The sequence below is a fragment of the Cygnus olor genome, chromosome 2 (assembly GCF_009769625.2).
Source record: "Cygnus olor isolate bCygOlo1 chromosome 2, bCygOlo1.pri.v2, whole genome shotgun sequence".
NCBI classification, from domain to species: domain Eukaryota; kingdom Metazoa; phylum Chordata; class Aves; order Anseriformes; family Anatidae; genus Cygnus; species Cygnus olor.
In genome coordinates, this window is record NC_049170.1 from 123,897,727 (window position 1) to 123,920,937 (window position 23,211).

Sequence of the window (23,211 nt, forward strand, 5' to 3'; positions counted from 1 at the left end):
GCTGAGCTACCGAGGCATCCCATCAGGGGTGTTGGACACCTGGCAGGATTGGGCCCTTCAGGACTCTACTTGGTAAGCAGTCATGGCAAAAAGTCTCTACTAAAGTATTCACTCAAAATGGGGAAACAAAAATCGCTATAATTAGCAGTAGATGTAGTATTTTTAGCATAAATGGGAAAACCCAGTGTTTAATATGTAGCACGAAGTTCATTTGCAGTCATATAATCGTCGTCAGCTAATGCCTGATAAACCCTGCCTAAATTGGAATTTTATTATATATATTTTATTATATATCTGTATTTATTCCGACAAAAGTTGGACAAACTTGTCCAAAAGACTAGGGGTCCATTTTATGTGCTTGGGTGTCCAAGCACCTGCCAGCTGTTTGTCCCTTGAATTGAGGACATCATGTTTTCAATTTCCTTCAATAAAGCTATGAATCTGGCAATTTGCTGGCCTGCTTCAGCTAAACAGAAAGGACAATTTGAGAAAGATCATAGTTCAGGCTCAGTCAGATGGAAACGATTGAAAACAGAGAGCTGGCCGCTATGTTTCCCCAATGCAGCTTGCTGTCGCAGTTTGACTGACAAACTGACTTTTTTGAGGTGCTCATGCCCATTTCAGTCAGAGTTTATTGAAGGTGATTTTGATCTTCTCCATGAGGCCACAGCAGCGGCCATGCCATCTGTCACCTTGATTGCATCGTGGATTCTCTGGAGAGAGTGCGATGGCTCCTGATCATTTACAGATTGTGCTGCTTTCGCCTCCATAAGGACCACATGCACAGAGCCAGATGGTGAACATACACGCTTATTATAAGTCTTTATCTCTGTGCAGGAAGGAGAGGCACCATTAGATCTCCCTCAGGAGCTCTGCTCCTCTCTACCATCATGCTGCTCTTCGGCAAATACAGTCTTCTTCAGCTGTCATCAAGCTACCTCTGAAAATTAAAAAAATAAACAATAATTCCATCAGCGCAGGCACGAGACGTACAGGCACTGCCACAAAGCAGCCCCCCCCTGCACAGACACACAGACACACACACACACACACACACGGGTTCCCATGACTGTCAGCATTAGGTGGAAACAAGTTTCTTTGCAAAAAGACAGCCCGCGTGCAATTAGGAGAGACTTCTTTGTGAAAATAAAGCAACGCCATCCTGGCCGCTCTTGGCACATCGTGAATTCAGCCCATCCCTTCGTGAAAGCAAAGCCCGAGCGCGCAATTGCTATTTTCCAAAAGACAGCTTTGTGCTTGTGCCTGTGCCGCTCCTGTTGGGGATCTAGGTTGGGATGCTGGTTGCCACGGGTTGCGGGGCCGAACCGCAGCTGCCACCACTTGGGGAAGAGAAATTCAGCCGCGTGGAGCCGCGACGCAGCCGGGACCGAGTGGGGAGAGGTAGCGGGGACACTGCCAGAAATGCATCAGTGCCGGACCGCTGCAATAGCTTTGTCATCCTATAGATGCAGAGAGTCATCCTAAAGCTGCTCTTTGCCGAGAGAGAAGGGAGCACCCACAGCCCGTGCGCAGCATGCACGCACCTCGGCTCATTGAATACGTGCACCCTATGCACAGCCCCGGGTGCAAGCTGCCAGATTGCAGGGCTTGAGCATTTCTCCCCAAGAGTTCGGTTTCTTATTGCAGTTTCTACATAGCAAATGCCTTATTGCTGGCAGCACGGATCTTACTTGTTAGTCGCTATGTTCCCTCTAAGCTGCATTTCCTCTTTTAAAGAACGTTAATTGTTAAATCTTAAAATCTTTGCAGAAGAGCCATTACAGACGCACATTTCTGGGCTTTGCCAAGCACAGAGCATCCTTCAGAGTGAAAAGCTGGCCTCCTTCCAACTCCAGTGTCTTTCCTGAAGCACATTGAGATTAATTTGTTTGTTTCTTTCTTAAAAGTGCTTCTTTCCTGAAGACTCAATGTCAGGGAGATATGATTCAGAAAAGAGACCCACACATTCAGAAATGCTAAGGAAACTTGTTAAGGTCACTATCCCAGAAATGGAAAAAAGATGAGGGGAAAAAAAAATTAAGAAAGAAGAGAACATTCTGGGGTTTTGTCAAGAAATAGATGATAGTTTTAGATAGCATCACTTATATTGATTTTTCCTTGCTCCTGTCCTTTACATGTGAAAACAGGTCTCAAACCAATGTTGCCTATGATTTCTCTTTATTCACTGCTGGTTGAAATACTGCAGTTTGTGAGTAACTTTGACTACAGGAAAACCTCACTTTCACTGTGCTGGGATTCTGCCCCACTTTTCCACTTAATCAAATTGTGTGGAAGAGAGAAACAGGTTTTCTTCAAAAATATTAGATTTCTTCACAGGTGAAAACAGGCTTAAATTCCAGCTTTGGCAGCTCTCACAGGTGACAGCGAATCTTTTTTTTTTTTTTTTTTCCTTACTCTAGAATAATTTACAGTATCAAAAACATCTTTCAATTTTGTCACAAAAGAGCTTATAACCACATATTACAAATTAGTTTTCAAATGTGAAATTAAATTAGGAAAAACATACACATATGTTCACCGTGTACTAATATCACAAGCATATAATTGGACATTATATTAGTCACCTTACAGTTTTGCATAGGCTACTTGCTGATGTTGGTGTTATATTTTGTGAATTGGTAATTTTCCTAGAAAATATAAGGTCTCTAAGTGGTACTTACAAGTGCAGTACAAGGAAAAGCCCTTGTGACATCTAGCAATTTTATCTGCCCTCTTTTGTCTTGGTCTGTCCATCCTGGTATCCCTTCCCAAATTAGGCTAGCATGTGGCTATCATGTATCCCCTCTGTGGATAGAATTGTATATTGTGTTCAAAATCTCTGATTAATCTGATTAAGCTAGTGAGTGGCTAATCCTTTAATCTCCTCGAGAGCACTGTTATATCTGCTGTGTGTCAGGTTTGTAACTAGTAATCAGTTAAGTAAATGCTAAAAGTTAAGCAAAAACTATTTTGGACCCGTTTTAACATCTGCTTTTGATTGGTGACCTTTATAGTTAAAACTGTATGGACAACATGAGTGAAAATTAAAAATTGCTTGTGGTGGCAATTCTGCTGCAAGCACCAACTTGATACTGCTCCCCTCGTCTTAAGTGATCTAATTACAAATGAACAGGTAACTTCCCCTTTGCTTTCAGTGTTTCTTTCACTCTGGAAAGCAAATACAAAACATGCTTCCTATGTACTTAAAATTTAGAAAGAAAGTTTTGTTGCCAATTAATTTTCAGCTGTTTGCTTTACTCTTGCTTTTCATTAGTCAGAAATCATTGCAACCTTCACCTGAGCAAAAACAGGCACATTTAAAAAGCTACACTGAAATAAAATAAAATAAAATAAAATTCTAAAAATTGTTTTACTGTAATAAAAGAGACTGTGTGTGGAAGGAGAATTTGGGGCAGGGAAAGGAAAATGTGCAATCTTTGTAGAAAAAAAAATGTGTAGACCTACTGCTGGCAGATGTAAAAGCATCGAGTCAATATGGTAACAAGGATCAATATGCCCTCAGGCAAGATATGATTATGACAATGCTGAATGCATGTATAAATTTACCACTCCAACTAGCTGCTTAGGAATAAAATAAATTCAAAGCAACCATGCAGAGTAGAGTAAATCTTGAGCGTGCTATCCAGCTCACAGAAGTGGCCAGGACACAAGCAGACATTCAGAGGGGCCAGGGGAACACTCCAGAGGAGCTGGCCCCTAGTGTTGCCCTTCCTACAGTCATCCATACAGCTTCTGCTCCGTATTCCCCTCCAGAAGTACCCATGGGGGATGCACAAGGTACATCCATCTTGAGTTTTGTGGTGTCTAGCTGACCCAAAAGCCTTTTTATGTTTGCAAATGATTTTGTGTAGACCGTGCTTCGCTTCCAGAGAAGCCACCCAAGCAATTAGGGGAATGCTCATGCATCATGGAGGCAGATGAATGTTTTCCAGAAAGGCTCTGTTCAGTCACTCGCTTTGGGGAAGGCAGCACCGAGGAGAAGCTGAAAATTGGCAAATTGGCAGAGAATAAAATTTGAGGTGAAATAACCATGTTCGCTCATTTTTAGGGGGGATATCAGTGAGGCTTGCCCAAAACTCATAAGATAGCAAAAAGTCTGTAGATTTCTGTAAACCCATCTATGTAGTGTCTTTTCCAGGAAACTTAGGATAAAGAACATTCATTAATTACTGTCACATGCACAAACAAAACATTGTAGCACTAGTGGATTTTTTTTTTTCACAACATCTTTAAATGTGTTTATTTTATCTTGACAAAGAAAAGAGGGAGTCAGGCAGACACAAGAAATATCCAAGTAACAAGGAACATGAGCACAATAGATTTTAGGCCAGATTCCTCCTTGGATGCACAAGCTGGTCTCCCACGGATTTCAATGACAGACACATTGACAGCAGTGGGAATCAGGCGTACTCATCCAAGGGCATAATTTGGCCCATAATGTATGAGGTTTGTCCAGCTTGTGAAAGCAGCAAGCAGTGTATTACAAACACTGCCTGTGTGCAGCTTACTGGGGGTTTAAAATCCTCAATGGCATTTTCTGTGCATCTAAAATGCATTTGATAAAAATAGCCGAGGCTGCTCAAATCAATACCTGTTGAAAGAACAGACCTGCTAAAAGAATTAAAGTTTGTTGCAACAAGGTTATGCATTTAACAGGTTTCTACTTGAATAACCAAACAATCCACATTTTATAGCCTATCTAAAACCACAGTGCATCCACTGGAGAAAGTTGGATATTTTCCATCCCTGCTTCTTAAGCCCGTCTTTGCAAATGTTTTCTACCCCTGCTTGCAGTGATGTCTTTTCACCTGGACAATGGTAATGGCTCATGTAATTATGACTTTGTACATGAGCTGAACTCCCCATGTATGTCCAGGCTCTTATTATCTTTAACCTCTGCCTGTGAACTCTCACCTCAGCAGCATAGCGAGGGGATCAGCCGGTGGCTGAGAAGAGCAAGGTGGTTACACAGGGCCTGGCAGCTGACGGACAGGTCATTAACCCTTATGGAGTATGACCGTCAAGGGAGGGAGACAAGCAGAGGTCCTTTGCTCTGGTTCTACCCAGTTGAGTGGTGTCACCAGAAACTGCTTGCGGCAGAGGAAGGCAGTCCTCTCAAATGTGGTTTGCTACCTTTTTTTCATTGCTGGGATTTATTTATCATCCCCCATTCAATTAATTCCCACCCTTTTCCTTGCCCAGATGCACTGGGCAAGAGATTCAAGGAGCTCTCATTAGTATAAACTGTTTGCCCAAGGGGTGAGAGTATGAATGTTATTTGCGTTCTGCTTCCTCCCCTTTTTTCCCTCACACATGCCTTCAGCCTGTAACATTGAATGTATTGGTAGAAGAAAACAATGGCCCCAGAAAGCAGAGGTAAGGCTTCCTTCTGGCTAAAAATACGATTTGGGAAACTGGTGAACTCAGCACAGCCTAGTAATTGTAACAGGCAGGGAAAAGGGCTGCCACCAGGAGGGACTGATCCAGATCCCCTGGTCTGTTCTGACTGAAAAGTCAATGAGAAAATTGATTTTTGAACCCTACTGATGCTTTTTCCTTGACAGTTTTTGTTTAATTTCATTCTGAGGTTCTTCAATCTTTTTAAAATAATTTTCCCCTTCTTATGTCTAGATCACACATTACATGAATATATATATACATCAAAACAGAAATGTTACAGTAAAAATTTCTGTATTTCTGTGTTCTTTCAAAGCCCTGTCTGTTCCAAACAACCAGGAACCACCAAACTCTACCCAGCTCCACGAATGATTCCAGTCCATCTGAAACAGCCCATTTTGCTCATTCCTCCTCCATGAAGTGCCTGGTGCTGCCATGAGCCAAGTGGAAAGTGGAGAAGACCTTGCCGGGGTCATTTCCCCAGACACCAGCAGTATGTGGACCTTGCTGCTGGAGCTGGCTCTCCTGACACTGTCTCACAACCATGTCCAAAAACAACTGAATAGTGCCTGTGGCTGCTCCCCAGGTTGAGCAAGGTCTCAGTTCATTCCCTTTTGTTTTCCTTCAAAAGTCTCCCTCTCTCTCACCTAAGTGACTCCTGCCCATGGTGGGTCAGTCCTACCTGGCATCAGCACATACCTGCAGATACCTGCATCTGCCTGAGAACCTGCAATCAGCTTTGAGAAGAGAATAAGGAAAAACAACACAAGGAAAAGCTATGACAACCAGGGGCTCACTAGTGGATATGAATGAAATGCAAATCCTGCAACTATTACTTACCTCCAAAATTGAGCAACCACAGGGGGTGTGATAAACCATCTGTAAAATTTTCTGAGAATTAATTTGAGATCTTAGTCCAATTTCTTCCGGACATATTAAATGCAGAGCTAAGTAGAGATTTTCTTCCCCAGGAAAATGTACCAACACTGAAATGTGGGAACTTAGTTAACAGGGACCCTTACTGGTCAGAACTGACCTGTGTACTGAGACCATTTCTGGTCCCCTTGAACCTCTAGTATTCTTCAGTCACTGTGTGTTTGCTGATGGGTTTCAACCCTGATCAGCAATTCTGTATTAGCGTGCCTCTTCTCATATACATCCTTTCCCCTGGAATTGTGAAATATACACTGAATGCTGTTTTATAACATTCAACATAAGTTACATGCATGGTATGTTAAGTGACCATTGAAGCAAAACTTGCAGTGATTTAAGGACCAGGACTTCACCAAAGTGTGCCCTCATCCATATGGGCAAGCAAGACTCAAAGTCAATAAGGAACTTGCTGGTTTTTTCATTTGGACATTGCTTAATTTGGATTTCATGAGTGTCACCAGAAAATGAAATCAACAAAAACAGTAGAGCCTGCATAATTTTTTTTCACACTTCTAAATATATGAATGACTGCTCTGTATGAGTACCACACGCTAATGAAATTTTTGGTAGCCTAAATATCTTTTTATTTCTATTTATTTATTTATTTTGTCCAAAGCAGAAACGATTCAACTAAAGCAACCACAAAATGAAGTAATCAAAATGAAACCATAATGACAATATTGACCCATTTGAGTGTCATTATCCAAATGAGGTAGATCAATTAAAACAAACTAGGTAGATAATCTCCTAGATCAATTAAAAAAACACTTTTATGCCCCCTACAAAACTAGAAAATCAGATTATGTCTAGATCCTTTAATGTAGATACTGATTTGTTTGAAAATTTTCATTATGTAATTTTTCACTTTTTTTCTTCTCCATTTACCTCTGTGTAATTCCAACACTGCACTGCACCAGTTTTCTCTTATCCTCTGATTTGAGAATGAAATTTGCATACCAGTTTTACATGAATACATAGAGATGGCTTTACAAACTGTTTGGGGATGAATGCAATATGCATTGCATTGTTCTTTACAGTAAATAATCATGTCTTCAGATTGCTTTATGCTTGTCTTTCTCTAATGAAATTAAACATCCATCACTGGTGCAGAAAAGCTGGTTTGTTTTCCTATGGCAGAACTTCCACTTAATTGTCAGAAAATTCTTTGGTTGCATTTTTCAGAACTTCTCACCCCAACAGGCTCTTTGATCCCTTCTGAGTCACTCATGATTTCTACCAACCTTTCCTCTTCAAAGTTAGCAGCTGTTGCTCTGTATCGAAGAAGTTTGGTACAGGGGCAAAGAAGGGTGAGCAGTATTGTTTGTGTTGATATAAGGTATCCATATGGACAGTATAACTTAACATTAAGGCCTTTCTTTACTGGGTTTGATCCTGGCCCCATAAGTCAAACTCTAGCTGTCAGGGGACTTGTAAGTAATGGTCATTTGTGTTTCATAATTATCTTGAATAAACACAATTAGTTCCACATTCTGCTGTTTTTTTCCTAAGGCATCTGTAAACATTCTGTACTATTCTAGCAAATAGCTTTTGGCAATCATTAAAAAAAAAAAAAAAAAAAAAAAAAAAAAAGAAGACCTCAAAGCAAAATGGTTCTCAGTGGATCCTTTTAATTTATTCTAAGGAGCATTCCCAGAGGAGCAATGAGACCTACTAGACAATAATGGCAAAGAGATACTATCTTTCACTTACTTAACCATTGTAACCCACTTTGAAGTTTACAATCACCATCTTCATGTGGTTAAATTAGAAGATAGATTCAAGAGTTTTCACTTCAGGGTTTCTCCCATAAGTCAGCCTAATATCTTTGGTATAGAAATAATGGAGCCATCCTACTTCTATTCTCACATTTTAAAAGATCTCCAGCAAAGCTTGCCAAAACTATTACTAAAACAAAGAAAAAGGAGTGTAGAAATTTTTAATACCATCCATGCAAAAATCTGTGCTTTCTTTAAGGTTACCGATCCTCTGTAGCCTTTGGGCATTGGGCAGTTTCCTCTCTGTGTCACATTTTCCCCATCTGTGACATAGGGACAGAAAGCATTTGCCCACTTTTGTAATTCTCTTTTGATTGAAAACAATTTAATTCATAGTATAACCGTCCTATATATAATACTGCTTAGTAGCACTGTGTTGTTGTTCTTGCTATTTATGTATATGCAAGATAATAGGATATCATCAAGATAATGGATGCTTTTTTACATTATGTATTAGAAAAACAGAAAATCAGTCATTCCAGCCCATTAAAAATGAAGAACCTTGCAAAAAAAATCTTACTGAATAAAGAGAAAGAAACACTGCAGTCATTGTTCTAGTAAGCAGGCAGTTAAAACCGGGAGGAAAGTGTCAATTGGTAAAATTAGCTAAAAAGTTACTCTGAGTTTTTGCCCTACATTTGGACTATCAAAACTGAGGCAAACTTTTCAAAGCAAATTGCTGAGGATTGCCAAGTTAACAAGCTGTTCTGTGCTGCAAGGGACATATTTATGGACATACTTTCAACAAGACGTACCTAGTGCTACCAAGCTGTGCTGTACTAAAGAGCAGTAAGTATCAGATAAACTGATTTTTTTTAATAAAAGATTTCACACATGAGGATGATTAAGCACAACTCAAATATTCAGAAGTGTACAAACTAGCCCTTCCCCCCAAACCCACTCCTCTTTTCTGCTACAGTAGTGTCTAAACAAAGTAAGAAAAGCCAGGAAATTCAAAGATAAGGTTACTTTAGCTGATTTTATAATCCATGAACTTGTGAAGAAGACACTTTAAAGTTAATTGTGGATGAGTACTAGGTCTCCAATAGGAATTCTTATTTAAGTGGGGTTGTGTGTAATGCCTTTAATGACATTTCAGAATATGTCTTTTGAATCTATCAATTTCTTCTGCCTTAAGGGCAATGTTTTAAAATTATTTCACAACCTTTTCTCAAGAAAAACACTCCAGAATAATTCTAGCCTACAAGACAAACAAAGCTAACATAGCAAGAGAGAGTACCTAAGCAAAAGTCTTACTAGAAATAGGAGCAGGGAATTACGGAGTGGGGCAATTCATGGCAATTCTCTTCATAATCAACCTTAATCACTTGTATATGAAGGGCCAAATACACTGAATTTCTTCATAAGTTCCTACCAATGCAGATGCTAGCTCTGGAAACAAGACTGTTTTACACACCCAGATTCCTCTGCATGCTCCTAGCCCACAGGAAGAATATGGTGATAAGTTTTACTTTGATTCCTGTTCACAGAAGGGTGAGGTACTGAATGCCTGTGCCTTTTCTGTTACCTGGGGCTAGGAATGAGCATGTGGAGAGTACCCATTCCTGGGAGGGCACTCAGTACCCAGCCGTCATACACGTAAGCCCACCAGTGGTGTTACAAAACCTGACAGAGAATGCCCTGGTCCAGAAACAAAATCAATTTTAAATCAACAGATTATTTGCCTTCAACCTCATTTGTACTCTGCTTCTAATAGGAAATAGTGCAGTGAATAAGCAAGGACCCATCTCTGTGAACTTGTGCCAAAGCTAGCTGGGCATTTTAGGTCTACTCATGTATCTAGAAATGATATGGGCTTATGTGGCATGTGTCAGGTCACAGCCTTTTTCCCAGGATATTTGCCCGTCTTAGCAGAGACCTATTTTCTGCTGTGGTGCTCCCAGAGAGTCTTGCAATATCCTCCACCAAAGTGCAGAAACTCCAACTGAAGATTTTTTCTAACCAGAATTCATGTCAATCTCTGAGATTTTAAAAATTTTGTAGGTCATTTCATTTTTTTCTATTGCTCCTTTCTTTCATGTAACCTTAGCCATGTTTCTGAGTCTCCCATGTCATTTGTACACAGGAGGTGTCATATAGGACATGCATATGCATCCTCAGTTAAGCTTTATATGAGAGCAAGTAATTCTATTTAGTATACCTTTTAAATGCTTTTGAAAGAAATATAAAATTTTTCTGTTCTCCAACAAACATAAGGTTTTCATTATTTTAAACCACAAAGCTCGGAGTAGCTTAAATAGGTGAAAAAAAAAAAAAAAAAAAAAAAAAAGGAGCTTAAATTACAGGAGCACAAATAACCAGACTCAATCTAAATAAGTCATCTGCATGCAGCACAAAAAAACAGAACACTGCAAAATGTTTTCTCACTTTCCTTCTGGACTCCTACTGTTCCCAAAAAAATGATTTAATATTTACTTTTAAGAATAACCTTAACCTTAAGGTCTTTCAAGGAGGTATGCTGATCTAGCCATATCAGACACCACAATATTCTTTCCTGAAACATCTGAAAATGCATTCATTCCAGTGCCTGTAAGATCTTTTTAAGTGTAAACTCGAGTTTTGGAGGATTTTTTTCCTCCTAGTTTTGGTAAGAGATATTTAAGCAGAAAGAGCAGCTTGTTTCCTTGACAGCAGAGAACCAACTGTTTTGGTTTTCTTTGTTCCATGTCTGTTCAACATACTGTATCCATAGAAATAGCTGCTGTCCCAGAAGTTCAAGCATTTTGTATTATATATACCCAAAGACTGGGTTAATGCTACCTTAACTTTGCAGAATTTCTATCATAAAATTTCACAAATTAAAAAAATAATAATAATAATAATTAAAGGTTCCCAAGGCAACATTGTACATTCTGTATGTTTTTGGTTTATATTTAACATTTCAGAAATATCATTATTAAGCTACACTTTTGAGAAATAAGGACAAAGGTAATGCATTACTTATAAGGCACATTAGTGACTGGTGGCTACAGTGGATCTGCTACTTTTGCTTTTGCCACTTTTGTGTCACATAAGGAGGTGAACCGCTCATTGTGACAAGTGTGCTTGTTTGCAGCAGTCCTGATACTTCACCAAATATTTGCTGCTACTTCAGAAGTGAAGTAATGCAAAACCAGGCAATCTAGGTTTTATGTCTGATGACCGTGATCTCACTTCTAAGACAAAGTTGCAGCTGCTGAGCAATACCTGTACGGAAATACCTGTGCCTCCCTCAGGCCTTCCTTGTTTTCTTCCTCATGCTCAACCCAGCTCTACTCCTGCATGAGGAACACTAAATAAACTGCAGCTTTCTGCAGTCTGTGAAATGAGCACACCGGCATTTTGAAGATGAAGATTGGGAAAGTCAGAGCCAAGATGAACATGAGAGCCTTTGGCTCCCCTCTTCTCCTCTAACGTGGCATTTTATGAAGATGCTTCCCACCAAGTGAAAGGAGGAAGGACGACTTTCCAGAGAGCTATGAAACAATCAGAAGGAATATGACAATTAGGTTATAGCTGGAATAGGTTTGTCACTTTTGCTCCAATATTCTTTGCCTGTAGTTGTTTATAAAACAGTGAGTATGCATATGGAAACCCCAGGCGTGGTCCCTGCCTTTTAAAAGAGCAAACCACCTTCAGGTGTCAGGATTTAGAGGATCCTCTACCAGGAGCACCAGGTGCCTGGTATAGAGAAAGGGGGCAGGAAAGAGCTCTGCACTACAAAGCTTAATTAAATCACAAATCACCCAATTTCAGGACTACCTGACTCAGAACAGACTAATTTTTCACTTTGCTCCAGAAACGAGGACACCTTGTAGTGCTGTGCTGTCCAGCTCAAAGGAACTCTCTGGTGACCCTCAAGTGTTTAAAAAAAGAGGGGAGCTTGCTGCAGGGCCGGATGGGCTGGGGGAAGTGTGAGCCCCCGTGTCGCTCCTGGGCCATGGAATATAGATGAACTGTGAAAAAAAAAAAAAAAAAAAAAACAGCCAGGCTTGTTCCTGTGAGCCACTGTGCCCGCTAGCTCTGCCTCCCTGTATATGTGTATACACGTGTGCATGTGTATGCTGGTGTGGGTGTAAGTACACATTCTCAAAATATAAACGAACATAAATAACAATGCACAGACATTTCTGCACAAATATTGATACAGATAAAAGAACAGGAAGGGAGAGTATGATGAAGCAGCATCTTTGCTAGAAGTACTCCCTGTGCATGGGGGGAATGTACTGGCAATGGATTTTTTTTTTCCAAATGTCAGCTCAGCAACATCACGAAGCCTGATTTCCAACATGGTCTTCACACAATTGCTTTTATCACTCTCTCTCATTGTGTCCTTATGTACAAGGGTAAAGACTATTCTGCTGCATCCAAGTACAGTGTGCTGAAGGGAGGGTGAGCAGTGGGGAGCCGTGCCTGTGCCACTGTCCTTTGCCTGTTCCTGATTCCATGGCCTGAGGCAATGGTTTGCATTTTTAGGACAACAGCCGGCTATCTGCAAGCAGGAGACCACTCGTCAGGCTTCATTACTGCACACAAAATGACACTAGTGAGCCTGTGGTCACAACTGTGCTTATGGTGCGCTGAAAAGCCATTACATCTCATTGCAACAAAAAACTGCACAAATGTACAGGCTGACCAGCCCCATAAATTGCCAAAAACCTGACAGGTCAGCTTATTTATGCAATGCGGTACCTGCAGTACAATTTCTGCACAGAAGCTATAGTAAGGGAATGGGAGCTAAGGAATCTTTCATCAAAGTTGTTATATTTTAGTAGGCAATGCTCCTGTTTTCTTTATTGGGTACTGAGAAAATAAAGAATTTAATTCTGCTGCATGCTTGCAGCATTAGACATGGTCAGCTGAAGTGTCTTCCTCTTCTCCACATTATCATCCCGAAAAGCATAGTTAAAATCTAATGACAAGCATTAATGGATTTTCATGTTTGATAATGTTATTTTTCATTGTTTACATTTTTTATACAGATCACACTGACATATCTGATATATGGCATTTTAACTTAGCCATAAGTGAACTGGCTTCTGCTGCAATTACAGGCATTATTTTTTTAAGTTGGTTAATGACTGTACATAATAGTATTGCATGTAAAAGGTAAAACTCAAAGAGACAAAGAAAATGCAGCTATTAGGATTCTGGAACATTCCCTTCCACAGGAAATTCATATCATAATGTGGCCAGTATTTATTTACTTTACAGATAATTGACACTCATTGGCAAGTGCTGGGAACAAAAGCACTGTGGGCCAGATTCTGACCCTGTGTGCTTCTGTACGTATATGTACAAAGAGAGGGAATGATTTTATCCTGGGGAAATAAGATCTTCAGAGAGAGGGATTATCCTTTCTGAAGTCAGATGCTATGTCTGGGGAAGGCAGAGAGGCTCCCAAGCCCACAGTGTCTTTCTCAACTAATCCTGCTTCCCTGGAATCATTTGGTGAGCACAGGTATAGCAGTGTGAAATAAACTGATGCTGATGGGGCTGTTTCAGTGCATTCACATTGTAAATGAGATCAGCATCAGGTTGTTTCTTTATTAATAAAATTGTTTTAGTACCCATCCAAAATTAACACGTATTTCCCTTTCCTCAAAAATGCTCCTCTTCATATTCTACTCTACAGATGCTCAGAAAACTACATTTAACTGTAATGGTGATGGGGAGAAACTAATTCCTGTTGGCAAAAGCCCTCAGCCCTGTCCTGTTTTTTGCAAATGAAGGGGGTTAACCATAGGTCTTGCATCCAACTTGTTAGTGGGCAGCAGAGCTCTGTAAAGCACATCATTTCTATTGCAATAATGCTTGGCCTTCCAGCTTAGCTCTTCACTTTCTTGAAATGTAAAGGACATTGGCTATGGTAAAGTGTGGGGGAGGGATGTTCTCTGCAGAAAATACTTCAGGGGACTCAGCCATGTGGATTGAACTTTACCTGGAAGCTGCATTAAACTTTTCCAAGGCCTCTGGGGTTCAAAAAAATGTAGGATGCTGTCACATTAATTAAGTATCTGGGTCTTGACAGAAGGTCCATCAGCTGTAACTTTGAAGGCCACAGATATGATGATGGAAGTATAAAAGCAGCCCACAGACCTGTGAATGGCAATGCATTACTTTAAAAAGATTGATATATTGTCACTGTAACACCTACCAGTAAGAGGAACTAATCTGCCAGAGGTTTTTCAGCATTCAGTTACCGAGTTTCTCCTATAGTGACTCTTGCTACTGAAACTGAATTATGTGGCTACAGGCATCCTGCAATGTGCTTTTTCCCAGCATACAGAGCAATGTATAGGTAATTGCTTTCAGCAGCTCACATTGGCATCAGTAAGTGGCAATTTTATTGAAAATTACAGGATTTCTGTGGTTGCACCCAAAATTAGGGGTTGAGACTACATGAACTGGGTGTTATGGAAGGCTTTATAGTTAATACCAGCATCATTTTTTTCTTGATTGCTCAAGTGTGACCTCTTATAAATAAACATCATATTGTCTACAAATAAGGCTGGGGTGTGGCATAGTCCAATAGGTAGAAGAAACAGACTGTTCACTTGACAGCTACATTTCTGGAACCTCAGAGATGTGAAGAGTTTTGAGGTTTTTCTCCCATTTGCAAAAGGAAGTTACTTTTATAAATGACACATGTCTCTTGGCACAACCTGGTGAGCACACGCACTCCTAGTTAAAGAGGTTTCACCACCCATCTGAAGATCTTTGACCCAGGTGAGAAGCAACAGCAGAGCAGGTACCTGCTGCTAATCAGCACCACTGTGAAGGCAACGGTAAGTTATTCTGTTATTCTTCATATGCCATCTGCACGGTACCTCGTTTTCAGCAGAGATGTGAACTAACCCTTTACATTGTGCCTGATAAGCACCAGTACTGTCCATTTTGATATACCTGCTGGCATGGGGGGGAATTAGCCACCAGGCAGAAACATATTTCTATGCAAGGTTAACAGGAGATAGGGGCCTGCCTGGTCAGAGTGCTTTATAGTCTAACAACTATTTTAATTCCATCAGTTTAAACATAGAGCCAATGCACTAAAAAGTACCTCAGAAAAGCTACAAGTATACAGACCAGAAGAACTACTAGCCTCATCAATTGCACTTTCTGCAGTGGGGCTGGCACATTGCAACAGTCATTCACTGTCCCAGACTTCAGCACTGTAGGCAATGCAAGTGGGGAAAAAGGCAGACATGCAGAGGCTTGTGTGTGGTTATTAGTGCAAATACCAACACGTGTAGTTAATAGTGCAGGTATAACATCGAGAGCTCGGCAGACTGGTCTCTCAGCTCAGCTATTGAACCATACCACCTCACATCGAGTCACGGTCCTTCAAAAGCAAGCTACTACATTACCCCAGCACAGCTAATTTTACAGCAGAGGAAAAAATGATCAATGTCACTTCAGTTCTGCTTCACTTTGTAAACAAAGCACATCAGCAGTGCTGTGTGATGGGAAAGCTGTGACCTCCAGGTGGACTCAGGGTGTTTTCTCCATCAAAAATACTGGGTCACTAGAGCTGCCCTTCTCCCTAATTCCATTTAATTTAGTTATTTCCCTTCTAGAGCAGAAACACTTCAAGGCACCACATGCTACAAGTTACCATTGGATGTTTTACAGCACCATGGCCTCTTAGAGATTTCCAGTGGTTGGCATGAGCTGGAACATTGAAAGAATCTGGAACAAGAGAAATCAGATCCCAGATTTGGCACATGCCTTTCTCTTAGCATTCGTGCATCGATCCCTGGAACGCTTTCTGAAACGAGAAGCTCTTGCTGAATATTTGGTTATCATCAGTTCTCCACCCATCCACATCCTCAAACTTCTTAATGTTGTAGGGATAAGAGGTTGTTACACTACCTACAGAAAATGATAGCATAATAGTGGTGCTGTATAAAACTCTCAAATACATGTATGTTTCAATTTATTATAAGTGTTCCATCTGGAATATCATAACACACTATTTACTGCTGCTTCTATATTTAAAACTGATAGGCTACACTTAAAGCAGCTGTTAAGATAATAATCAATGGGAGACAGATTGATATATAACTTAATATGCTAGTCTTTTAAAAGCTCTTAAAATAGTCCAATCCTATTACAGCTTCAAGGTTTACATATGTGCAGCCTTGCAATTTCTAGGGCAAATTTCTTATAACTTGCTGTGCCTTTAAAACCCAAGCTATCACCTAAGACAGTCTATTCTAGGAATACTGTGTTTGCCAAATACCCAAATTGGTAAAGAAAAATAAGTTGTCTTTAAAAATCTGACAACAAACCACAAGTTCCACATATGTTTTTACAGCAGCTCTAAAACTATTCCTCCTTTCCCTTTTCCTTTCTACCCTTTTTAAACTGAAACACTTAGGCTTCATTGCTGGGCTTGATTTTTCACTCACACTTGCAATGAAAACCTGCTGAAGTCAAATTATCACAGAAATGCAGCCCAAGCCCCATGATTTCTGGCTACAATGTATAATTCTGTCATCATTCTTTTCTCAGGGCACTTGTCTCCTTTCAAAAACCAAAGATGGGGCATAAATGTCATGCTGTTATGAACCAGATGACAATCATACAGGCATATATTTATAGATTTGTGGTCTGGAAGACACCTGGAGTCATCACCTCTGCTCCATGCAACTGGGACCTCAGCTAATGTACAGAGGAATAGCACTAAGGAAAACCAACACCACCACCACCTTTTTCCATGATGCTCCAACAAGAAGCATGAGGCTTCAAATGGTAGAAATGGAAACAGATTTGACTGTAGGAAATGATGGAATCAATCTTATTGTATCAGGAGGTTTTAAAGAACAAGGTAGCTAAACAGTGACTTGCTGACAATGACTCTTGCACTCCATGGCTTTGGCATATCTGGTAGTGCTCGAGGGCAGGGGACTGACTACATAGCCTTTTGAACTCTCTATCACTCCTATGTTCAGATGTGACAGAATTTAACCCTTGACTGCATGATAATGTGAAATGGAAAACTGGAGATGATCAGATCCTCAAAGGTAACAGTCCATATGCACTTTCTTACCCCACGGCTCCCTCCTCTACAATTGCTTATCTCTTGTTCCCCTACCCTCTTCCCTCACCTGCAGCACCTGATTTTCAGATGCTCTGGTCACTGACTTACACCTCCGGATTGATCTGGAGCAGCCAACATCCAGCACTCAGATTTCTGATGAGATTGGCTTAAATGGAGTCACTTCTCTGGCAAAGAAACCGAGAGCAGATTTTTCAGCCCTTTCTCTCTCACACCCTCTTTTTCTCACCACTCATCCCCCTCCTGCTTTAGGGTGTTTTAATGTGATAAGGTGCTATACACAGTTAGTCTAAGCTGCTGTTTTAGAACGGTTAGTGAGAGCGAGCTAACACATGTGCACTGTGTGTACATATTTTATTATTACCTTTCTAGCACATTCAAGTCTGTCAAAGGAAGTATGGCTTTATTTTGCAGTTTTCTGTTATATTTAATATTTTACACTTCGGGAATGTTTTATAAGTAGGGCATAAGTTGTAGGAGCAATGGAATTCATATCAGATATGTAGTCTAACTCTGAGTCCCTTATTAACTTCTTCATCTCCCTGCAGAAGTTGTTTCTGTCCATATTTTTATTTCAGCTGGGCTGAGTGGGAGAAAGAACTCTAAGGGAGGTCTTAGCAGATGGTTGTCACAAACTGCATACGGCAATTGAGAATTAGTGTGCAAGCATATGCAACCTGGTACAGTATGAAACATTCCAGCATATGAACACTGAAGTAAATCAAGCTTGGACAGGATTTTTTTTTTTATTATGAAAATTAGAATTTAGTTTTTCTTCTGCACATATGGATCTCAGTGTTTTTCAACATATGGGGCCAAACTCTGGACTTATGCATGACTCCTTGGAAATTTAGGTAGTTAAACTCAGTATGAATTTGATTCACTAAGTTTAATATAAAAGTAAAACATGAACAAATACAAGCACAACCATTGTATATATATTTATATGTGTATCTATAAAATACCTAATTTTATCTTGTTTCCCCTGTTCCACACGTTCTCTAAATAATCTGCGACAGAAGCCTACTGAAGAAACGAATGGAGAAGAAAGGTGGTTCTGAGAATAATAGCTTGGGTACATATGTTGTTGTTTTGTTTTGTTTTGTTTTGTTTTGCTTTGTTTTCCTGTACAGAAGGAACCCCTTTTCTGAAAAAAAAAATTAAAAAAATAAAAAAAAATAAATAAATGACTGGAACGGGAAAATATCAAGTGGAGGAGCAAGCATAGCTTTGTAGGTCAAGCTTTGAATGAACAGGAGGAAGGTTTCTGTTACTCTGCCTTGAGATGCAACAGTGTTTGAGCAGGTCTCTGTCCAAGCAGGGCTTTGGGGAGCATCTGTTCCCCTGTGCCCTAGTTCCAGACTGCAGGGGTGACCCTGCTCCAGGCTGGTGTCACCCACCTCCCCTCACCTCCTTCCCTGTTGTCCTCTCTGTGTTTGAGGAGCTCAGGGATGGAGCAGGGGAGGGATTTCGGGAGCTGGTTTTGCTGTGAGAGAGGCTCCTGGAAAATATGCCTCGGTGTTTCCTTAACCTTCCCGCTTGCCCTTCTCGCTAAGTTATGGCAGAAAAATAGAACTGAAACTGAGAGAGGGGAAAGAATGCAAATACTGGCACACAAGGAAATAGTGAATTACATATTGGTCGACCAAAACACAAATCAACTCAAAACTACAGGAGTCCACCAACATGCACATAAATCATTTATAACGATAATCCAAGGCTAGGTCCAAATCTCATTAAAGTATATGAATCCTTAATCTATTTTGGCAAAAAAGAGCCAATACACATTTTTTCTTTTTATCATAAATTACAGTTCTGTGGCACTGTGCAAATATTACCAAGCTGTAAGACAGCTGTGCTCCATTAAAATGTGTAATGGTCGCTGATTTCTTACAGCACATGGTCATCAGGCTGAATCTACAGCCAGTAATTAGGAAGATGAAATGTTTAATTGTGCCTTAATTTTGATAAAATTTATCTGTCACACATCCCGTAGTCAAGCAGTATGCTCACAAATCAATGTCATCAGGCCCAAGCAAGAACTGAAGCACCACACTCTTGTTCCTGACAGATTCATTTGAATATCAAACTGCTCTGGATAAGCCACCAGGCTAGCAAAACAAGTAAAACTTTCCTGATGAGCATGGCTTCTGTGACATATGTCTCACCACCTATGCTAAAAGACACAGAGGTCAAAGCAAAAGGCAGCTACCTGCCTTTCAGCTCTTGCCCAGCAAGTTCCCTGAGCGTAGTAGTAGGCTTGAAAAGAAAAAAGATTTAAAAAAAAAAAAAAAAAAAAGAAAGAAAAATACTTCTCACTGACTATTCAAAGCCCCCATAGGCCTGGGGAGCAGTCAGGTCAGGCAGTGGCTTTCATTCCTTTCTTTCCCCCCTCCTATTTGTTCTCCTGCTGAAAAACCATGTGAGGCAAAGCCAGTGTCCATTGTGTAGGCGAGATGCAATCACTCACTTCCCTGCTGGCAGTACAGCAGTGCACATTACAGCAACCAGTCATGTGCAGATTATTACCACACATATGCATTTTTTTTTTATTTTTTTTCCCCACACCAGAGTCCACATGGTGTGTCAAAATGCTAGAGCACTGCCTGAATAGTACCCACTTCCATTTTAAAAAGTGCATGCTTTGCTTTTAGTACATCCAAATATGGGTCCCATTTTGTTCATGAATGACTTTTTTTCTTTCTTTCTCATTGCTTTTGTATCAGTCTAACAGGAACAGTTACCCAAGACAGACTGACTACTTTACCATGATGGTAGGCAGACTGGCCTCTGCTCAATAACGCTTCTTAATTGTTTTCAAAGTGCCATTGTTGATATTGTCCATCTGTCCTGTTGGAAGATGCTGTAGCACCCTAGCTACAGGGACTGAACCCAGCAGTTCTGGCTTAACAGACATAAGCCTTCCCCTGTTTGGGAAAAAAAAACAGTGCCCATAACTTCAAATGCTATAGCTGATCCAGACGCATCAGTACATGGCCCAGACAGACAGGGGGAAGGCAGGATAGCACTGGTCATCCTATGGGTCACAGTGCAACAGAAGCTACATAGGGACCTTGGTGTCATCAGTGAGAGCAGTAGTTATAATCACCCTGATTTGGTATAAAGCCACACCAAGACTCAAGTATTGGATGTTTTTGTGGTTGGAAAGGCTTACTCTTCCAAGAGTGTGTTCATTGGACCAAACCTATTGGTGCTGGGAATCAGTTTTCCCTTTGCATCTACTGAAAGATCAGTATGGCTGTGTCCCAGCAGAAAGCAAGTACCCCACTTTCGTTCCCCTAAATTGTACCCCTGTACACATAGTCATATATTCTGCACACAGCTGTAAAGAACAAGAGAAAGCTTAATGAAGAGGCAGCAAAAAGGCATCTTGGCAGCATCTGCAATTCTCACTTCTCTGATAGCCAACTCAGAGAAACAAAAACTTTGGATTATATTGTCTGCTTTTAAGCCAGAGGACTGAGTATACTGGGATGCTTACTAGTCTCGTTTTGGTTACGAAATAGTCAGGTGTCCATCCTAATTCTTTTAAAACTGAGAACAGGTTTTGATAGCCCTTTCCACGAGGTCCTGTTAACCTACCTGCTTATTATATTATTGCCTTTTCAGTTTTCCTACTGTTGCTACTCTACATCCCAGAAGAACCTCTGGAATGATTGCAGCTGGGGTTGTCCCATGAAACCTTCTTCCCGTCTGTTTAACCTTCACATGACCTTGATCTTACATAGTTCAAATAGTTGAGGGACTAGAAAGTCAGCATCTGTGTGGCAGCAGATGTAAACCTCTGTATGCATATGCTTGTGTTTTGTTTCTAATAATCTTGCCGTTGTATTTCTTCCATGAATATAAAACATACATTTTGTATCTATGAGCTATCTGAGACTGTCTCAGACTTAATCTGAAGCATGCAGTATATCTGAAAAGAGTGATTTTTACCTCCATTCTACATTTCTCTTATTCTTTTCTTGATTTTCACCTACAATCAAATGCCGGCTTTAGTAAATATTGGAGGATCACAGACCTGGAGTCTGTTTTCTTCAACAACAACTCCCGTAACATTTTGATTTAATTACCCAACAACAAAAAACAATAAAGAGATAATCAGATTTGAAATCTAAGAATCTTTGAAAATCGTTTGGTTGCTGTGAACAGACCAGTTGTTGGTTTTTGAGTTTTGTATATTTTTTCATTTAAATACATATATGCAGATAGATACTAACTGTATCTTTCAGACAACTACCTGCCAGCCCTTCAGAATTGAAGGTGTTCACTATTACATACCCCTGTTTAGAGCATAAGTATAGTAAACTCTATAGTTTAGAGTACGTCAGAACATACTCTAAAGAAGAGTATGTTTAGAGTAATGTTTAACATTACTCTAAAAGGATCACAGAAACTTGAGAGTGCAGAACTGTTGCTTGTTCTCCACTGTCATAGTTCTAGCACAGTTCCATGTCTTGCGTGTATTGACCAGGGACTTGACAGTTTCAACTTCACAGCACTAAAACCCTGAAAACCCACTTCTCGTATTGTATCACTTGCTGCAAACAGCCAGAATTTATATATTCATCTGTAATTTATTCTTCCTTTTGAGTTTATTTCTTGCACAGTGTTAACATAGGAGAATCTGCTCATCATCCCATCCTGTTTTTTTTTAAATTATTTTTATTATTTATTTATTTGTTTGCTTGTTTTATGAGGTGCTGTTTGTAATGTACATAGAATGTTGTAATGTTAAAAGAATGTCTATGTTTTATGCTGAATCATCACAGTTTGGGTTTCTGTGGAACCTGTGCATTACAGCTGCTTGCATCAAGTAGAAAGCTCCCCCATTTTTATTTATCTTATAAACAGTGAGACTTCAAAATCTTGTCAAAAATATCACGGGTGACAAAAAGGCATAAAACTACCTGATAATGTTATCTTCATCATAAACCTGGGAATTCTGTCTGCAAAAACCAACAATAATCAAAGTATACAATCTAGCTAAGCTCACCAGCTTCTTCTATCCTGGATAAAAATAAAAGTGCAAAAATGCTGAATTTGTGCCTCTAGCATGTTCAGAAATTTTGACATAAACAACATGAATGTACTAAAACAGTTGATTGATGTCAAAATGGTTGGACAGATAGGCAGGATTTTTAACAATGGAAAAAATTCTGAGCTCAACCATTCTGTCTTCTTTGATTTTATTATTACTGTTATACACCATTTCAATATACCCCTTCATCCCTCGTGACAGAACATGCTTAACAAACATTAGTTTGGAGTAAGTGTGGGATCTTCAATTTTAAGTGTGGCAAAGGAAGGCAGGAGATATTTCATCACAGCTTTCATTTCATCAGCCTCTTCTGAAATGTTCTCACTCTCTTTCATTTCTTCTTATATTTCACAACAATTCTGGTGGCTGTAATAAAAAGATTTCTTATCTTTTTGAATCATTTTTCAGTTTAGTTCAGTTTGGTTTCTGTTCTTTGATGTTAATGAGATTACAGATTTTAACAGTGATTATGACAGTGTTAGCAGCCTGTAATCTGTCAAATCCCTCAGAAGTCTGTTTTAGCTATATTTCTATAATTGTCTGGTTTACATATTTACTTGGTTAATTGTATGAAATTAGTGCCTCCTTGTAACATCTCCAGAGACAAAGCTTGCAGTCAAAATCTTTTTCATTACCAACTCAAATTTCAGGATCTTTGAAGCAGTCAAGCATAAAGTTATAAATTTCTTCTAAGGCAGTCAAACATGCAGATAACTATGCTGTTAAAGTTAGTGTTATCATATGATAGTCCTTTTCCATTTTCAACTCAAAATATTCAAAGTCTGTGGTAGTTTCTTCATGGACCTTCTAGATCTACCTAAGTGATCTATAGCTGTTACCTCAACGTAACGTAATAGCACAGAAGTAGTAGTGACAGTATTTTCACAAAATGTTTTATTGTCTGAGGAGTTACAAAGAATTTTTGATATTTATTTATATTACAGAAGCTACCTGCACAGATA

General features: G+C 39.8%; 1 long non-coding RNA gene across 2 annotated transcripts in view; it reads right to left on the bottom strand.

Annotated features, from left to right (window-relative positions):
• Positions 1-308: 308 nt before the first annotated feature.
• The window catches only part of LOC121064384, an 86,576-nt gene continuing 63,673 nt past the window's right edge, over positions 309-23,211 (bottom strand). For both annotated transcript variants that reach the window (XR_005816483.1, XR_005816484.1), the window contains exon 5: positions 309-940. This is a non-coding gene — a long non-coding RNA (uncharacterized LOC121064384). The remainder of the gene's footprint in view (positions 941-23,211) is intronic.